This window comes from Balaenoptera musculus, chromosome 4 (genome assembly GCF_009873245.2).
Source record: "Balaenoptera musculus isolate JJ_BM4_2016_0621 chromosome 4, mBalMus1.pri.v3, whole genome shotgun sequence".
Lineage (NCBI taxonomy): Eukaryota > Metazoa > Chordata > Mammalia > Artiodactyla > Balaenopteridae > Balaenoptera > Balaenoptera musculus.
In genome coordinates this window covers 68,373,936-68,390,870 of record NC_045788.1, presented here as the reverse complement: position 1 = coordinate 68,390,870, position 16,935 = coordinate 68,373,936, and positions in this window count along the sequence as shown.

Here is a 16,935-nt window from a genome sequence, read left to right as displayed (position 1 = left end):
AGTTTTGCTGCCTTCAATATGTGACTTCTAAGTCTTCTCAAGTCATCATTATTGTCAATCTAGCTGAAGAGAGGGGAAAAGAGCAGGGAGAAACCCTCGAGGGAGCTGTTATGCTTGAGGCCAGGAAGTGGTACATATAACGTCTACCTTCATTTGATTAGAGAGCACTGAGTTAGTTGCAAGAGTACAACCTAATTACAAGGCAAGCTGGGACATGTAGTATTACCAGTGGCCAAATGGCCAACCACTATGGAAGGAGTGGGGTTGAAGATTTGGACCAATGAGACTGTCTTTGCCTCAGGGTCATGTTCAAATGAATTGCCTCCAGGATAGGCAAGAAGTACTGTTTTTTTCAATAGCAAAAATCTGTTTTTGGGTAGAGGGTGTGTACAGGTGGAGGGACAAGAGTGAGTCCAATGTTGGTACTAGGGAGAAGAAAAGATTGCAGTAAGAGAAAGGTACTAGGATTTTCTCTCATATTTTATGAAACCTAAATTTTTCTTCTTGTGGTAAGATTTTGTGATATTTCACATTAACAGAGGAGTACACAAGTATCCTGAATAACCTCCAGGGCCACAAGAGGGCACAGACCTCTAAAGAACTGGAAGCAGTACACCTACATGAGGCTTCATAAAATTGGAGGGACGATTGGTATGGGAGCTATGCAGTGTACATATGCTGCAAAGGCAATGAGATCTAAAAAGGGAGATCTCAAATTTTCACCATTACAAAGGAAGTGAAGGGCAATGAGAGTTGGGAACTTGATGGCAAAGAACAAAGAGTTTTATCAAGGTCATATTTGGGTAAGTGAATTACCATTTAGCATATTCTTTACTATGCAATAAACTTGTGAGTATGACTCTGTGCCAAGAGTGCTTTCAAGATATGTTCCATGCCAAAATAAATGATACGACCTCTCTATAATATGCCTGTATCTTATAACTAACAGTAAGAGATTCATGGAGAACATCACACAGCCTTTGACGAAAGAGAGAGTTATCAAAGAGTTAAGAAACAATACCAGGTGTATAGTGAATTACTGGTGAGTGAAATGGAAGGGAGCATGCAAATTGTGTTTTTAAAGACTTGAAAGCCCTTATATAGGAGACGAATTACATTTGCTCTTTTGACTGCAAAGGACAGAGCCACCAAGAAAAAGTGGAAACTTAGAGGAGTTGAATAAGTTGTTTTACAAACAACCTTCTCTTTGTGTTCCAAAGTTAAAGAGAAGCCTTGGGAGGAAACTTGCACTCCTCTTAAGCAAAAGATTGCAAGCAAAATGTAGTTGACAAGTTGGAAGGAATGCAGCAGCAAGGGAAGATAGATGCTAGGGTATCGATAGTTATAGATGGTTTTAGGTTCTTTCAAATCTTAAAATTGTCACTTCATGACAGAAATATAACAAAGACAAAATTCATGCAGGCCTTAAAAATAATGTAAATGTGCTGGGTCATATTTATTTTTTGTGAAAGAAGCATTTTGTTTTGTTTTATTTTTCTTTCCACTTTTTGAGAAGTTTGTGCAAAGATGATCCAACATAAATCAACCTACTTTAATGACATTAGACACTATAAATCTACTGCTTAATCCTTACTTAGTAAGGAGAAAAAAAAGATATTTCCTTTAGAGAGTAGAGATATTCCTACAGGCATTACTTAGTTCTAAAAATCAAGGCGAGAGTATAGTTATTAATATAGCAACTTTATACACAGGGCATAAAGCAGGAAACTATTTGCTTAAGGCAAGACACCAAGTCAGTGGAGGAAGCAGAAAATACCTCACCTTAGACTCTGTTTTGCTATTCTGAGTCCTTATAGCAGCTGTCTCTTAAAAATGTGACTTTTATCTTGATTAGTGTTACTTTAAACATTCCACTATGAGTTCAAAATTACTAGCCTGAAGCTTCAAACTAAAGAAAACAAACAAAAATAAAGACAACTTTCACTGTCCAGGGAAAGAAAACTGTTAAAGAAAACAGAAATTGGAATTTCCCAACAAAAAAAAAAGTCTCTCTTATAAAACATATTGATTAAAGATGCCATCTTTGCTTTTGTTATTCTACAGTAATAAAATGCTTTTTCAAAAAGTTTTTAATTCACATTTATTTCAAAAGTTCAGTGGGTTTGTTTAGTATTGTTATTTTTATGCTACCAGATCTGCTTACACTGAGGTTACAACTTCTGCTGCTACTAACCTAGTTTAAGACATCATCTATCCCCTGGACTACTGTCACACTCTCTTAAAGAAACAAGTCTAACTCTTCAGTATTCAATCCATGAATATTGCCTGGAGAAACATTCTAAATTATAGCCTGGGATATGCGACTCTGTCCAAGAATCACAGATGCCCTTCTACTAAATACAAAATTAGCCCAAATTCCTTAGCCTAACATTAAGATCAACAAGTTGGTACCAAAATAACTTTTTTTTTTATTAAAAAAATTTTTTTTAACATCTTTATTGGAGTATAATTGCTTTACAATGTTGTGTTACTTTCTGCTGTATGACAAAGTGAATCAGTTATACATATACATATGTTCCCATATCTCTTCCCTCTTGTGTCTCCCTCCCTCCCACCCTCCCTATCCCACCCCTCTAGGTGGTCACAAAGCACCGAGCTGATCTCCCTGTGATATGTGGCTGCTTCCCACTAGCTATTTTACATTTGGTAGTGTATATATGTCAATGCTACTCTCTCACTTCGTCCCAGCTTACCCTTCCCCCTCCCCATGTCCTCAAGTCCATTCTCTACGTCTGCATCTTTATTCCTGTCCTGCCCCTAGGTTCATCAGAACCAATTTTTTTTTTTTTTTTTTAGATTCCATATATATGTGTTAGCATGCGGTATTTGTTTTTCTCTTTCTGACTTACTTCACTCTGTATGACAGACTCTAAGTCCATCCACCTCACTCCAAATAACTCAGTTTTGTTTCTTTTTATGGCTGAGTAATATTCCATTGTATATATGTGCCACATCTTCTTTAGCCATTCAACTGTCAGTGGACACTTAGGTTGCTTCCATGTCCTGGCTATTGTAAATAGAGCTGCAATGAACATTGTGGTACATGACTCTTTTTGAATTATGGTTTTCTCAGGGTATATGCCCAGTAGTGGGATTGCTGGGTCATATGGTAATTCTATTTTTAGTTTTTTAAGGAACCTCCATATTGTTCTCCATAGTGGCTGTATCAATTTACATTCCCACCAACAGTGCAAGAGTGTTCCCTTTTCTCCACACCCTCTCCAGCATTTGTTGTTTGTAGATTTTCTGATGATGTCCATTCTAACTGGTGTGAGGTGATACCTCATTGTAGTTTTGATTTGCATTTCTCTAATAATTAGTGATGTTGAGCATCTTTTCATGTGCTTCTTGGCCATCTGTATGTCTTCTTTGGAGAAATGTCTATTTAGGTCTTCTGCCCATTTTTGGATTGGGTTGTTTGTTTCTTTAATATTGAGCTGAATGAGCTGTTTATATATTTTGGAGATTAATCCTTTGTCTGTTGATTCGTTTGCAAATATTTTATCCCATTCTGAGGGTTGTCTTTTCATCTTGTTTATGGTTTCCTTTGCTGTGCAAAAGCTTTGAAGTTTCATTAGGTCCCATTTGTTTTTTTTTTGTTTGTTTTTATTTCCATTACTCTAGGAGGTAGATCAAAAAAGATCTTGCTGTGATCGATGTCAAAGAGTGTTCTTCCTATGTTTTCCTCTAAGAGTTTTATAGTGTCCAGTCTTAAATTTAGGTCTCAAATCCATTTTGAGTTTATTTTTGTGTATGGTGTTAGAGAGTGTTCTAATTTCATTCTTTTACATGTAGCTGTCCAGTTTTCCCAGCACCACTTATTGAAGAGACTGTCTTTTCTCCATTGTATATCTTTGCCTCCTTTGTCATAGATTAATTGACCATAGGTGCGTGGGTTTATCTCTGAGCTTTCTATCTTGTTCCATTGATCTATATTTCTGTTTTTGTGCCAGTATCATATTGTCTTGATTACTGTAGCTTTGTAGTATAGTCTGAAGTCAGGGAGTCTGATTCCTCAGCTCCGTTTTTTTCCCTCAAGACTACTTTGGCTATTCGGGGTCTTTTGTGTCTCCATACAAATTTTAAGATGATTTGTTCTAGTTCCGTAAAAAATGCCGTTGGTAATTTGATAGGGATTGCATTGAATCTGTAGATTGCTTTGGGTAGTAGAGTCCTTTTCACAATATTGATTCTTCCAATCCAAGAACATGGTATATCTCTCCATCTGTTGGTATCATCTTTAATTTCTTTCATCAGTATCTTATAGTTTTCTGCATACAGGTGTTTTACCTCCTTAGGTAGGTTTATTCCTAGGTATTTTATTCTTTTTGTTGCAATGGTAAATGGTATTATTTCCTTAATTTCTCTGTCTGATCTTTCGTTGATAGTGTACAGGAATGCAAGAGATTTTTGTGCATTAATTTTGTATCCTGCAACTTTACCAAATTCATTGATTAGCTCTAGTAGTTTTCTGGTGGCATCTTGAGGATTCTCTATGTATAGTATCATGTCATCCGCAAACAGTGACAGTTTTATTTTTTTTCCAATTTGTATTCCTTTTATTTCTTTTTCTTCTCTGATTGCCACGCCTAGGACTTCCAAAACTATGTTGAATAATAGTGGTGAGAGTGGACATCCTTGTCTTGTTCCTGATCTTAGAGGAAATGCTTTCAGTTTTTCACCATTGAGAATGATGTTTGCTGTGGGTTTGTCATATATGGCCTTTATTATGTTGAGGTAGGTTCCCTCTATGCCCACTTTCTGGAGAGTTTTTATAATAAATTGGTGTTGAATTTTTTTCAAAAGCTTTTTCTGCATCTATTGAGATGATCATATGGTTTTTCTTCTTCAATTTGTTAATATGGTGTATCACACTGATTGATTTGCATGTATAGAAGAATCCTTGTTTCCCTGGGATAAATCCCACTTGATCGTGGTGTATGATCCTTTTAATGTGTTGTTGGATTCTGTTTGCAAGTATTTTGTTGAGGATTTTTGCATCGATATTCATCAGTGATATTGGTCTGTAATTTTCTTTTTTTGTAGTATCTTTGTCTGGTTTTGGTATCAGGGTGATGGTGGCCTCATAGAATGAGTTTGGGAGTGTTCCTTCCTCTGCAATTTTTTGGAAGAGTTTGAGAAGGATGGGTGTTAGCTCTTCTCTAAATGTTTGATAGAATTCACCTGTGAAGCCATCTGGTCCTGGACTTTTGTTTGTTGGAAGATTGTTAATCCCAGTTTCAATTTCATTACTTGTGATTGGTCTGTTCATATTGTCTGTTTCTTCCTGGTTCAGTCTTGGAAGGTTATACCTTTCTAAGAATTTGTCCATTTCTTCCAGGTGGTCCATTTTATTGGCATAGAGTTGCTTGTAGTAGTCTCTTAGGATGCTTTGTATTTCTGCGGTGTCTGTTGTAACTTCTCCTTTTTCATTTCTAATTTTTTTGATTTGAGTCCTCTCCCTCTTTTTCTTGATGAGTCTGGCTAATGGCTTATCAATTTTGTTTATCTTCTCAAAGAACCAGCTTTTAGTTTTATTGATCTTTGTTATTGTTTTCTTTGTTTCTATTTCATTTATTTCTGCTCTGATCTGTATGATTTCTTTCCTTCTGCTAACTTTGGGTTTTGTTTGTTCTTCTTTCTCTAGTCCCTATAGGTGTAAGGTTAGATTGTTCACTTGAGATTTTTCTTGTTTCTTGATGTAGGCTTGTATAGCTATAAACTTCCCTCTTAGAACTACCTTTGCTGCATCCATAGGTTTTGGATCATCGTGTTTTCATTGTCATTTGTCTCTAGGTATTTTTTGATTTCCTCTTTGATTTCTTCAGTGATCTCTTGGTTATTTAGTAATGTATTGTTTAGCCTCCATGTGTTTGTGTTTTTTACAGTTTTTTCCCTGTAATTCATTTCTAATCTCATAGCGTTGTGGTCAGAAAAGATGCTTGATATGATTTCAATTTTCTTAAATTTACTGAGGCTTGAATTGTGACCCAAGATGTGATCTATCCTGGAGAATGTTCCATGCGCACTTGAGAAGAAAGTGTAATCTGCTGTTTTTGGATGGAATGTCCTATAAATATCAATTAACTCTATCCGGTCTATTGTGTCATTTAAAGCTTCGGTTTCCTTATTTATTTTCATTTTGGATGATCTGTCCGTTGGTGTAAGTGAGGTGTTAAAGTCCCCCACTATTATTGTGTTACTGTCGATTTCCTGTTTTATAGCTGTTAGCAGTTGCCGTATATATTGAGGTGTTCCTATGTTGGGTGCATATATATTTCTAATTGTTATATTTTCTTCTTGGATTGATCCCTTGATCATTATGTAGTGTCCTTCTTTGTCTCTTGTAACATTCTTTATTTTAAAGTCTATTTTATCTGATATGAGTATAGCTACTCCAGCTTTCTTTTGATTTCCATTTGTATGGAATATCTTTTTCCATCCCCTCACTTTCAGGCTGTATGTGTTCCTAGGTCTAAAGTGGGTCTCTTGTAGACAGCATATATTTGGGTCTTGTTTTTGTATCCATTCAGCAAGCCTGTGTCTTTTGGTTGGAGCATTTAATCCATTCACGTTTAAGGTAATTATTGATATGTATGTTCCTATGACCATTTTCTTAATTGTTTTGGGTTTGTTTTTGTAGGTCCTTTTCTTCTCTTGTGTTTCCCACTTAGAGAAGTTCCTTTAGCATTTGTTGTAGAGCTGGTTTGGTGGTGCTGAATTCTCTTAGCTTTTGCTTGTCTGTAAAGCTTTTGATTTCTCCATCAAATCTAAATGAGATCCTTGCTGGGTCGAGTAATCTTGGTTGTAGGTTCTTCCCTTTCATCACTTTAAGTATATCATGCCACTCCCTTCTGGCTTGTAGAGTGTCTGCTGAGAAATCAGCTGTTAACCTTATGGGAGTTCCCTTGTATGTTATTTGTCATTTTTCCCTTGCTGCTTTCAATAATTCTTCTTTGTCTTTAATTTTTGCTAATTTGCTTACTATGTGTCTCAGCATGTTTCTCCTTGGGTTCATCCTGTATGGGACTCTATGCGCTTCCTGGACTTGGGTGGTTATTTCCTTTCCCATGTTAGGGAAGTTTTCGACTATAATCTCTTCAAATATTTTCTCTGGTACTTTCTCTCTCTCTTCTCCTTCTGGGACCCCTATAATGCGAATGTTGTTGTGTTTAATGTCGTCCCAGAGGTCTCTTAGGCTGTCTTCATTTCTTTTCATTCTTTTTTCTTTATTCTGTTCCACAGCAGTGAATTCCACCATTCTGTCTTCCAGGTCACTTATCCGTTCTTCTGCCTCAGTTATTCTGCTATTGGTTCCTTCTAGTGTAGTTTTCATTTCAGTTATTTTATTGTTCATCTCTGTTTGTTTGTTCTTTAATTCTTCTAGGTCTTTGTTAAACATTTCTTGCATCTTCTCAATCTTTGCCTCCATTATTATTCCGAGGTCTTGGATCATCTTCACTATAATTATTCTAAATTCTTTTTCTGGAAGGTTGCGTACCTCCACTTCATTTAGTTGTTTTTCTGGGGTTTTATATTGTTCCTTCATCTGGTTTATAGCCCTCTGCCTTTTCATCTTGTCTGTCTTTCTGTGAATGTGGTTTTTGTTCCACAGGCTGCAGGATTGTAATTTTTCTTGCCTTTGCTGTCTGCCCTCTGGTGGTAGAGGCTATCTAAGAGGCTTGATGGGAGGCTACCCAAAATACCTTTTAAACATCTTTTCATCTAGTAAGTTCTCACATTCTCTTATATCTTCACAGTCCAGTCATACTAGGGCACTTAATACCAGTTTTAAATAGTTGTAGTAAATAAATACTAATTTTAAAGAATCATATGTTTTGTTCTGAAAGTCCCTCTGTATGGATGCTACAAGCTTCATACCTGCTTAATTAATTTCTTGTCTATGCATCAAGCCCAATTAAAAGGTAGTCTTCTTGTAAGCCTTCCATGGATCATTAAGTAGCCATGAAATCATCTTTCTTCCTTTTATTTCCATTATATGTTATAATCCATATCATATAACACCTACTATTGATTACTTATATTAGAATCATTTATATGAGTATCTATGGCTCTGTATCATTCAGGGTCCAGTCAAGAAAATGTAAAATATGCCAACTGTTTTAACAGAAAAGACTATATAAATAGTTGGTTACACAAATATTAGAAGATTAAAAAGGCAAAACCAGAAACATTGAGATAACAAAGAGCTATTTCTTTCTGGAAGAAGCTACCATTCTGGGAAATGAGGTTAAAGAAGGAGAAGAGGTTAAGTGTTTTTGACACTCTATAACTTGGAGGAGGCTCTTTTAGAGGTGGGATCTAGCCCTTTTTCGAGAAGTTGCTGCCCAGTTGTGCTGGAATCTCAACATCTCAGAGGAGAAAACGTGAAGCTGGCACTCAGACCCATGAAGAGGGGCACAGTCTGACTACCGCTGTTATTTCTCAGGGAGCACAATGAGACCGGTTCTGGAGTGAAGAGAGAAAACTGGAAAGTGGTATCAACTCCACTGCCAGAATAAAGAGATGATACTGGCATATGGGGACAAGAACAGAAAATAGCACGCTAGAGAACACAGCTTCTCATTTTTCTCTAGCACTCCTTGTTAGCAGAACTATCAGGGTGGCATCAGGCAAAACAGAAATGTGGCTTGCATAACCTAGTGCAAGCATCACAAAGAAAGCATAGAAGGGTAGGGTTGATAGTGAGAGACAAAGTATCATAAGCCAACACATTTTCACGAGATTCTGAGTTCCCATAGGACTAGAACATCTCTGGATATCCCTATGTCTCCTGCAGAACATATCATAGTATTTCCCACATAGTAGAAAATCAATAAATATTTTACTTGAAATCTACATAAGTTCTTGATTACCTCAGAGCCACAGATATCCAAATGTAAAACTGAAAAATGCAGCACCTTCTAGAAGTAAAAAGTAGAGCGATATAAGGTAAATTATGTCAAGGATTGAGAATTTTTAATGAAATTTTACACTTTTATTTTCTGTTATAGTCAGGAGACCATTGCAGAAAAAGTACAATAGGCCTTTCCTAGTGTTAAGGATACCCTAGTTTTCCAGGGGAAAAAGATTAGAAGGGCTTCCCAGTGTGTCACCAGGCCTTTTTCTCAGCAGTGTCTGAAATTTTTTGCCAGTATGAAAAAATTCCAGCTGTTCTTGGTATGGAAAAATAAAAGAGATGTCTCTGAAATGAAATAAAAGCAATAAATGAAATAAAAGTAATAATTTTGGGCAAATAAGAATGAGAAATTTAGAAGGGGGGATGAAGTAGACAAAATATCTTAAGTATAAACTTCTAGACATGACATTAATTAACTTTATATCTCAGGAGTTAATCTGGGATAATAAGACAGTGTAGATAACATGGAATTGAGATGGGGAGTATCATCTAAAGAACAAGAGATCTAAGTAAATAAAACCTCTATAATTATATCTTTTGATAAAATACTTCTCCATATTTAGCAGAGCGTGAGAGATATTCCCTGAAAAGCATCATTTATTATGGCAAAGTGCATGATATATGTGCCATCTTAGGCATTCAGGAAAAAAAAAAAGAGAGGGGGAAGCAGAGTGAGAAAAAAAATGTGTGTGTGTGCACATATGTGTGGTAAACATTTGGTACAGAAGTATTGTGATTTGATACATTAATATTCCTAAATTCTTCAAGATCAACACAGAAAACATCATTACTTCTCTTTACTGATCTTCCATGTATTGTACTTTAAGAAATAAATCATCAAATCCCTACATACAAAAACAGCTATCAATAAATAAAATAACTGTGGACATTTATTAAGCCTTTAATGCCAGTCATTTGAGGTAAGTCCCATATATATATATATATTTTTTTCCTCAGAACATCCCTATGATGAAAGTACTATTATGTTACAAGAAAAATATCTGGTGCATAAAAGTACTCTGTTAATATTTGTTGAATTAATAGATACATGAATCACTAAATTCCCGTTTTACAAATGAGATTCTAAGCTGTGAAGGAAAAGTTACCTCATGTTGTTTTTTTTTAATGTGTTCTGAGGATTTAGGTTGCTTTTAAACAACAACAACAACAAAAAAACCCAAATTATATCAGCTTTTGAGATGAAGCTTTGGTATGATTAAAATAGTTAATGTTTAAATTCACATGTACACTGTCGAAAGGAAAGAAATTTTTCACTCTGTGAGATAATGCCTCACAGAATAGTAGCAATGGTCTTCACATTAAGAATGGCAGTACTATACACATATAAAGTATTCGGTATAGAAAGACAACAATCAGAAAACCACTGCATCTTATTTCTCACTTAATTAAGACAAGCTGTGTCTGTTTCCAAGGATGATTTCAGCTTATCTACAGAAAAAAGGAGGATGACAATAAAAAACTTATGTTTCTGTATGAATTTGAATACATTAGATTAACCTCAAAAGTTCTTTTTTAAAGTCACTTTTTTGACCGCTTATCTCTTCTCCCCTTACTCAATCTATGGCTCTAAGCTATATATGTCAAACTCCCAGCCACTCATACAGATCCTCTTCAGAGCCCACCTCTTGATTCTTTGGCCCAAAATAGGTATATCTTTCCTGCAAATACTTATTGCCTTTCAACTCTGACTTTTGTGGGGCACATTTTACTATCTTTTGTATAATGGATAACTGGAATTGAAGTCCAGCTATTAGTCAATTCAACTCCTGAATGGCTTAAATAGTCTTCCAGAAAGAAAAGTAAATTACACATGGAGGAAGATAACATGATTCAGAGCCTCATTAATTTAAAAATTTTTACCCACATTTTCTGGCACTCTATCAAAACTAATCAGGTACATAGACAAGAACTGACTGAAAATCAAGAGAAAATAACAATGAGAAGAAATGCACAAGAAATTTAGAATTTAAAAAAATCAGAATTATACTTTAAAATTACTCATATGCAATTAACATTTAATAAATAAGAGAGTGAATCATGAGAGTTGAGTGAAAAGTATAAAAAATGAATTATTCAGAAATTCTGATGAATGCATTACTTAAAGAACGGTTTAATGCTCCAAGCATGGACATACTAATGTATTAGGCCCAGTTGATAAAAGAATTTGGGAAGTGGAAGATAATACAGTAGAAATATCTGAACTGAAGCATGGAGAGACAAAGAAATGATACAAAATACAAAACAAATCCAAAGATAAATGAGATATGGGGAAGAGGTTCATATAATTGAAGATTAAGAGAGAAAAAAAGAGAGACTAGGCCAGAAGGCATGAATTTTTCAAAATTGATTAAAAAAAAATATATCAAGCTTAAGATGCAACTAGTAGAACCTTAGCAGGATAAATACAATGAAAATCACACTTAGGTATATCACAGTAAAACTTCTGAAAACTAAACACAAAAATAAAATCTTAAAGCAGCCAGAGACAAGAAAATTGATATCAAAAGAACTGCAGAACTTTACAAATGTTTTTAAGCAATAACAATGAAAATCAGAAGACAGTGGAATGATAAATTTAATGGCTAAAAGAAAATACCCGCCAAACTATAATTATTTACTTGATGGAAAATCCTTCAAAAAAGGAAGGTGATATCAAAGATATTTTTCAGACAAGCAAGAATTCATCACCAAAAGACTACACTAAAGGGAATGGCAACAAGATTCATAAATCATTATGAAAAGAATGGATTAGTCAGTAAATGGTATAGTTTGCTATTCATATAAAAATAATGGGAATCTCTACTTCATACCATACACAGAAATAAATTTCAGATGATTAAAGACCTAATGCAAAAGAAAAAAAAAACTTTAATTTTTTAGGAAAAGTATGGGGTAGAATTTCTCTGCAACTGCATGACAGGGAAAGATGTCTCAAGCACAAATCTTCAAAACATGATAAATATGTTTATAATAATATTAAACCTTTCTCTGAATAAAAATTCTCCATAAACAAGTGAGACTACAATAAATCACATACTGGAAGAAAATAAGTATATTGCACACACTGATAAAAATTTATTCTTCAAAACATATCGATAATTTCTATAAAACAATAAGATAAAAGAAAAACTTCTCAATAGAAAAATCAGAAGAGTAAATAAAAAAGCAATTAAAAAACAAGGAAATCTGAGTTAGCCAAGCAAATAAACAAAATAAAAAGAGAACTAAAAGATGCCCAAGTTTATGAGAAATCAAGAAAATTCAGTTTAAAACAGTGAGGTATGAAGGACTTCTGCTTCTAGCCCAGAAGGAGTAACAAAGGTTGGGTTTACCTTCTCATACAACAAGTGAAAAAACAGACAAAATATATGAGATCACAGCGTAAAAGACTGCGAACATAAGCCAATGAAGGACATTGAATATTTAGAGATGGGAGCCAAAGGAGCTACTTCCTCAAACTGTCCAGTTTACTGACTTGAGAAAGTTTCTAGGTCTTGTTGTAATGAGGAGAAACCTAGGTGTAGTAGTAGAATAGTGGTCCTACAAAGATGTCCATTTCCTAATCCACTGATTCTGTGAATATGTTACCTTACATGCAAAGGGTCTTTGTAGACATTAAGAACTTTAATATGGGGAGATAATCCTGGATTATCTGGATGAGCCAAATCTAATCACATGAGTCTTTAAAATCAAAGAAACTTTCCCAGTTCAGTTCTGAGTTAGAGGGAGACATAACTATAGAAAAATGGTTAGAGAGATAGAGATGCAATATTGTTGGCTTTAAAGATGGAAGAATGGGATGTAATCCAAGGAATCTGGAAGTCAAGGAGATGGATCCTCCCCTGGGGCATCCTGAAAGGAACACAGCCTTGCTGAATCCTTGGTTTTAGCACAGTAACACTCATGTTGGACTTTTAATCTAAAGAACTATAAGATCATAAATTTCTGTTGGTTTAAGCGACCATTTTGTGGTGATTTGCTACAGTAGCAATAGGAAACTAATATACCAGGAGTCTGGCAGACTTCCTGCGAGTCTAGGAAAACCAGTGTGGCTGAACTTCCTAAATAGGAGAAAGCTGCACACACAGAGATTTCCAGATATCTGCAGAGAGTCCCCTTATACATTCAGTTGAGAACTGATCTGTGCATGCATATAAGGGAACTATCTGAGGCTGAGGAAAGAAATAGCCACAGGATTAGAGAAAATGATACCCAACATTCAACACAGCTGTGAATAGTGCTGTCTCTCACCAGCTAGAATGGAAAATACATGAAACATGAGACATTAGGTAAAGTATACAGGTGGGTCTTACTTCAATAATGGGGAATTAACAGCACGAAAATGAGCACTGCTCAGAAGTGGTATAATATCACTTGAACTTAGAGGGTGATAAGTTAAAGATGTAAACTATAAATCCCAAAACAATCATTAATGTAAAAGACACAGAATATATAAGAAAGTGGAAGGAAAATAGAATTATAAAGAAATAATTGAAAAGAAGGCAGAAAATGAGAAAAGTGGGAAAAAATAAAATATGGCAGAAAGAGAAAACAAGTATCAGTTTATCAATTTAAACGTAACTATATGAATGAACACATTATATGCAAATGGACTAAATATCCCAACTAAAAAGTAAACATTGTCAGATTGGATGAAAAAGCAGAACCCAACTATAAGCTGCCTATAAGAAATACACTTCATGTGTAAAGACATAAAGAAGTAAAAATTTAGAAAAAGATATGCCAGCACTAATCAAGAGAAAGCTGGGATGGCTATATTAATATAAAATTAGATTATATATAAAATTATATTACCAGGAATACAGAAAATTATTCAATAATAATAAATAAGCAAATTCATCAAGATAAGAGAATAAGTCTGAACATCTATAACAGAGCTTCCAAATGAATGAAGCAACTGACAGAACAAGGAGAAATAGACAAATCCACAATTATAGTTGAAGATTTCAATACCCCTCTCAATAACTCATAGAAAAAATAGACAGAAAATAAATAACCATACAGAAGATTGGAAAAAATTCTTCAAACAACTTGACCAAAAATTTGAAACAAAATTTTAGCAAATCGAATCCAAGAACACATACAAGCTAAAATACCTAACTACCAAGTGATTTTATGCCAAGAAGGCAAAGTTTGTTTAATATTTGAAAACTGATCTATGTTTTTAATCATATTCATAGCTTAAATAAGAAAAAACTTATGATACTCTCAAAAGATGGAAAAAAAGTGTTTAACAAAATCCAACATCATTCCTGAGGAAAACGTTATGCAAACTTGGAATAGAAGTATGTAGGAAGGAGTTAACTCAACATGCCTGAGTTGCTCAAGCCTTGCATTTCCCAATTTTCATGAATGGCCCTTGACCAATTCCTGGGAATCGAGCTCTTGGAATGTTCTAACTGATAAGAGTGTTTTGAGTGCTTACAGCTTTGAAACGTACTATACTAGCTAGTCTAGATAGTTTGTGCAAGCAATGTGATTTATGTGAACACTTGCTTTCCTTCTAAGGGTCTGGAGTTCCGATAACTACTGTCAATCATGTGGACATTATGTGCCTATATGGCAGATCCCCAATAAAATCTCTGGACACCTAGGCTCAGGCAAACTTACCTATTATGCAACACTTTGTATGTGTTGTCACAACTGGTTGCTGAATGTACTAAATGTGTCCTTCGCAAGTCTCCTGGTAGAGGACTCTCGGAAGCTTATGTCTGGTTTCCTTCAGACTTTTCCGTATGTGCCTTTTCTCTTTGCTGATTTTTCTGTGTACCCTTATACTGTGATAATTTGTAATAGTCAGTATAATGCCTACCCAATCAATCACCAGTCCTGGGAGTAGTCTTTAGGACCCCTGACACAGAAGGTAAGTAACACAACCTGATAAAAAAGAATCTATAAAAATCTTACAGCTAACACCAGACCAAACGGTGAAACACTGAACACTTTGTCGTTAAGATCAGATACAAGACTCTTCTAGTCAACAGTGTAAAGGAAATTCTGGCTAGTATAACAAGGCAGAGAAAAGTAATTAAAAAACAATTAGGTTGTAAAAGAAGTAAAACCTTTATTCACAGGCATGGTTGTCTGTGTGGAATTCAATATAATTTATAAAAAAGCTATTAAAACTAATAAGTGAGTTCTGTAAGATTCTGTATATATGAATCAATTGTTTTCTAAGTACTACAACAATTGAAAATCAAAATTTAAAAAATTCGATTTACAATAACAAAAATTATGAAACGCTAAAAAAATGAATCTGGTAAAATATGCAAAAGACCTGTACATGGAAAACTACAAAATAGTGCTGAGAGAAATTAAAGACCTAAATAAATGAAGAAATGAATCACAGTCATAAGTTGAAAGATTTACTACTGTTAAATATCAATTCTCCCAAAATTTATTTATAGATTTAACGTATTCCCTATTAAAATACCAGCAGTCTTTTCTAAAACTATATATATAAATTGACAAGCTCTTTTTAAAATTGATAAAGAAATGCAATGGACCTAAGTATAGCCTCCCCCGCAAAAATAAACCTTAAAAAAGAATGAAGTTTCACTGTGACTTCCTTATTTTAATGTTTATTATTAAGTTACAGTAATAAAGACAGTTGGCTATTGGTATAAAAATAGACAAATAGGACTACTAAACCAAAAAGAAAGACCATAGATAGACTCACATATATAGAACCTTAATTTTCATAACGGTGCAAAGGTAATTCAATGGAGAAAAAAGAATCTGTTCAACGATACTGCTACAACTACTAAATGTCTATATTCAAAAAAAAAAAAAAAAAAAACCTTGATCCATTTCCCAAATCATACACAAAATGAATCTAAAATGATTCATAGACCTAAATGTAAACTCTAAAATTGTAAGATAACTAAAAGAAATTATCTGGGAAAACTTGGTGACTTTCTGTTAGGAAAAAAAAAATTTAACCTGTGAAATGAAAAGCAGGAACCATAAAAGTACAAACTAAAGAATCTGATTTCATCAAAATTAAAAACTGCTGCTCTCTGAAAGTCACTATTAAGTGAAAGATAAAGCAAGTGAAAGACTGGGAGAAAATAATCTGCAAATCATATAATTGATAAAGAACTTGTGTTCAGAATATATACAGAAACTTCAAAACTCTCATTCAGGTTGTAAAATTGTAAAACCCCTTCAGAAAACAAAAGTAAACACAGACCTACCATTCAGCCATTTAACTCCTAAGAAATGAACTAGAGAAATAAAGTGAACTGAAAGTATGCATCCAAAGATGTGTACATGAATGTTTATCGCAAATTTATTTATAATGACCAAAACCTCGAAACAATTCAAATGTCCATCAATAGTTGAATGCACAAACAAACAGTGGTCCACCCATGCAATGGGCTATCTTTCAACAATTAAAAAAGTGAACTATTCAGATTACAACATGGGTGAATCTCCAAATAATCAAACTGAGTGAAAGAAGCTAGACCGCCCCCACCTCCAAATGCATGCACTGTTATTCCATTTATTTAAAATTTTAGAAAATTCTAACTAATTTAAGTGGCATAACACAGATCAGTGGGTGCCTGGGGACAGTGGTGGGGGGCAGGGAAATGAGGAGGAAGGGCTTACAAAGAGGCATAAGGAAATCCTAGAGCAAGGAATATATATATTTGTCTAAACTTATCAGATTGTGCACTTTAAATATATGCAGTTTATTATACGTCATTATACATCAGTAAATATGTTAAAAATGTGAAACACAATATTGAGGTATCATTTTACACTCCAAACCAAGTATTGGTGAGCATGTGGAACAATGGCAGTTCTCATAAATTGTAGTGGGAATATAAATTGTCACAAAAAATGTGGAGAGCAATCTGGCAAATGTGACTAAAGCTAGTCATGCATACCCTACAACCCATGAATTTCACTTCTAATGATATTCCCTGTCAAAATTTTTGTACATATTC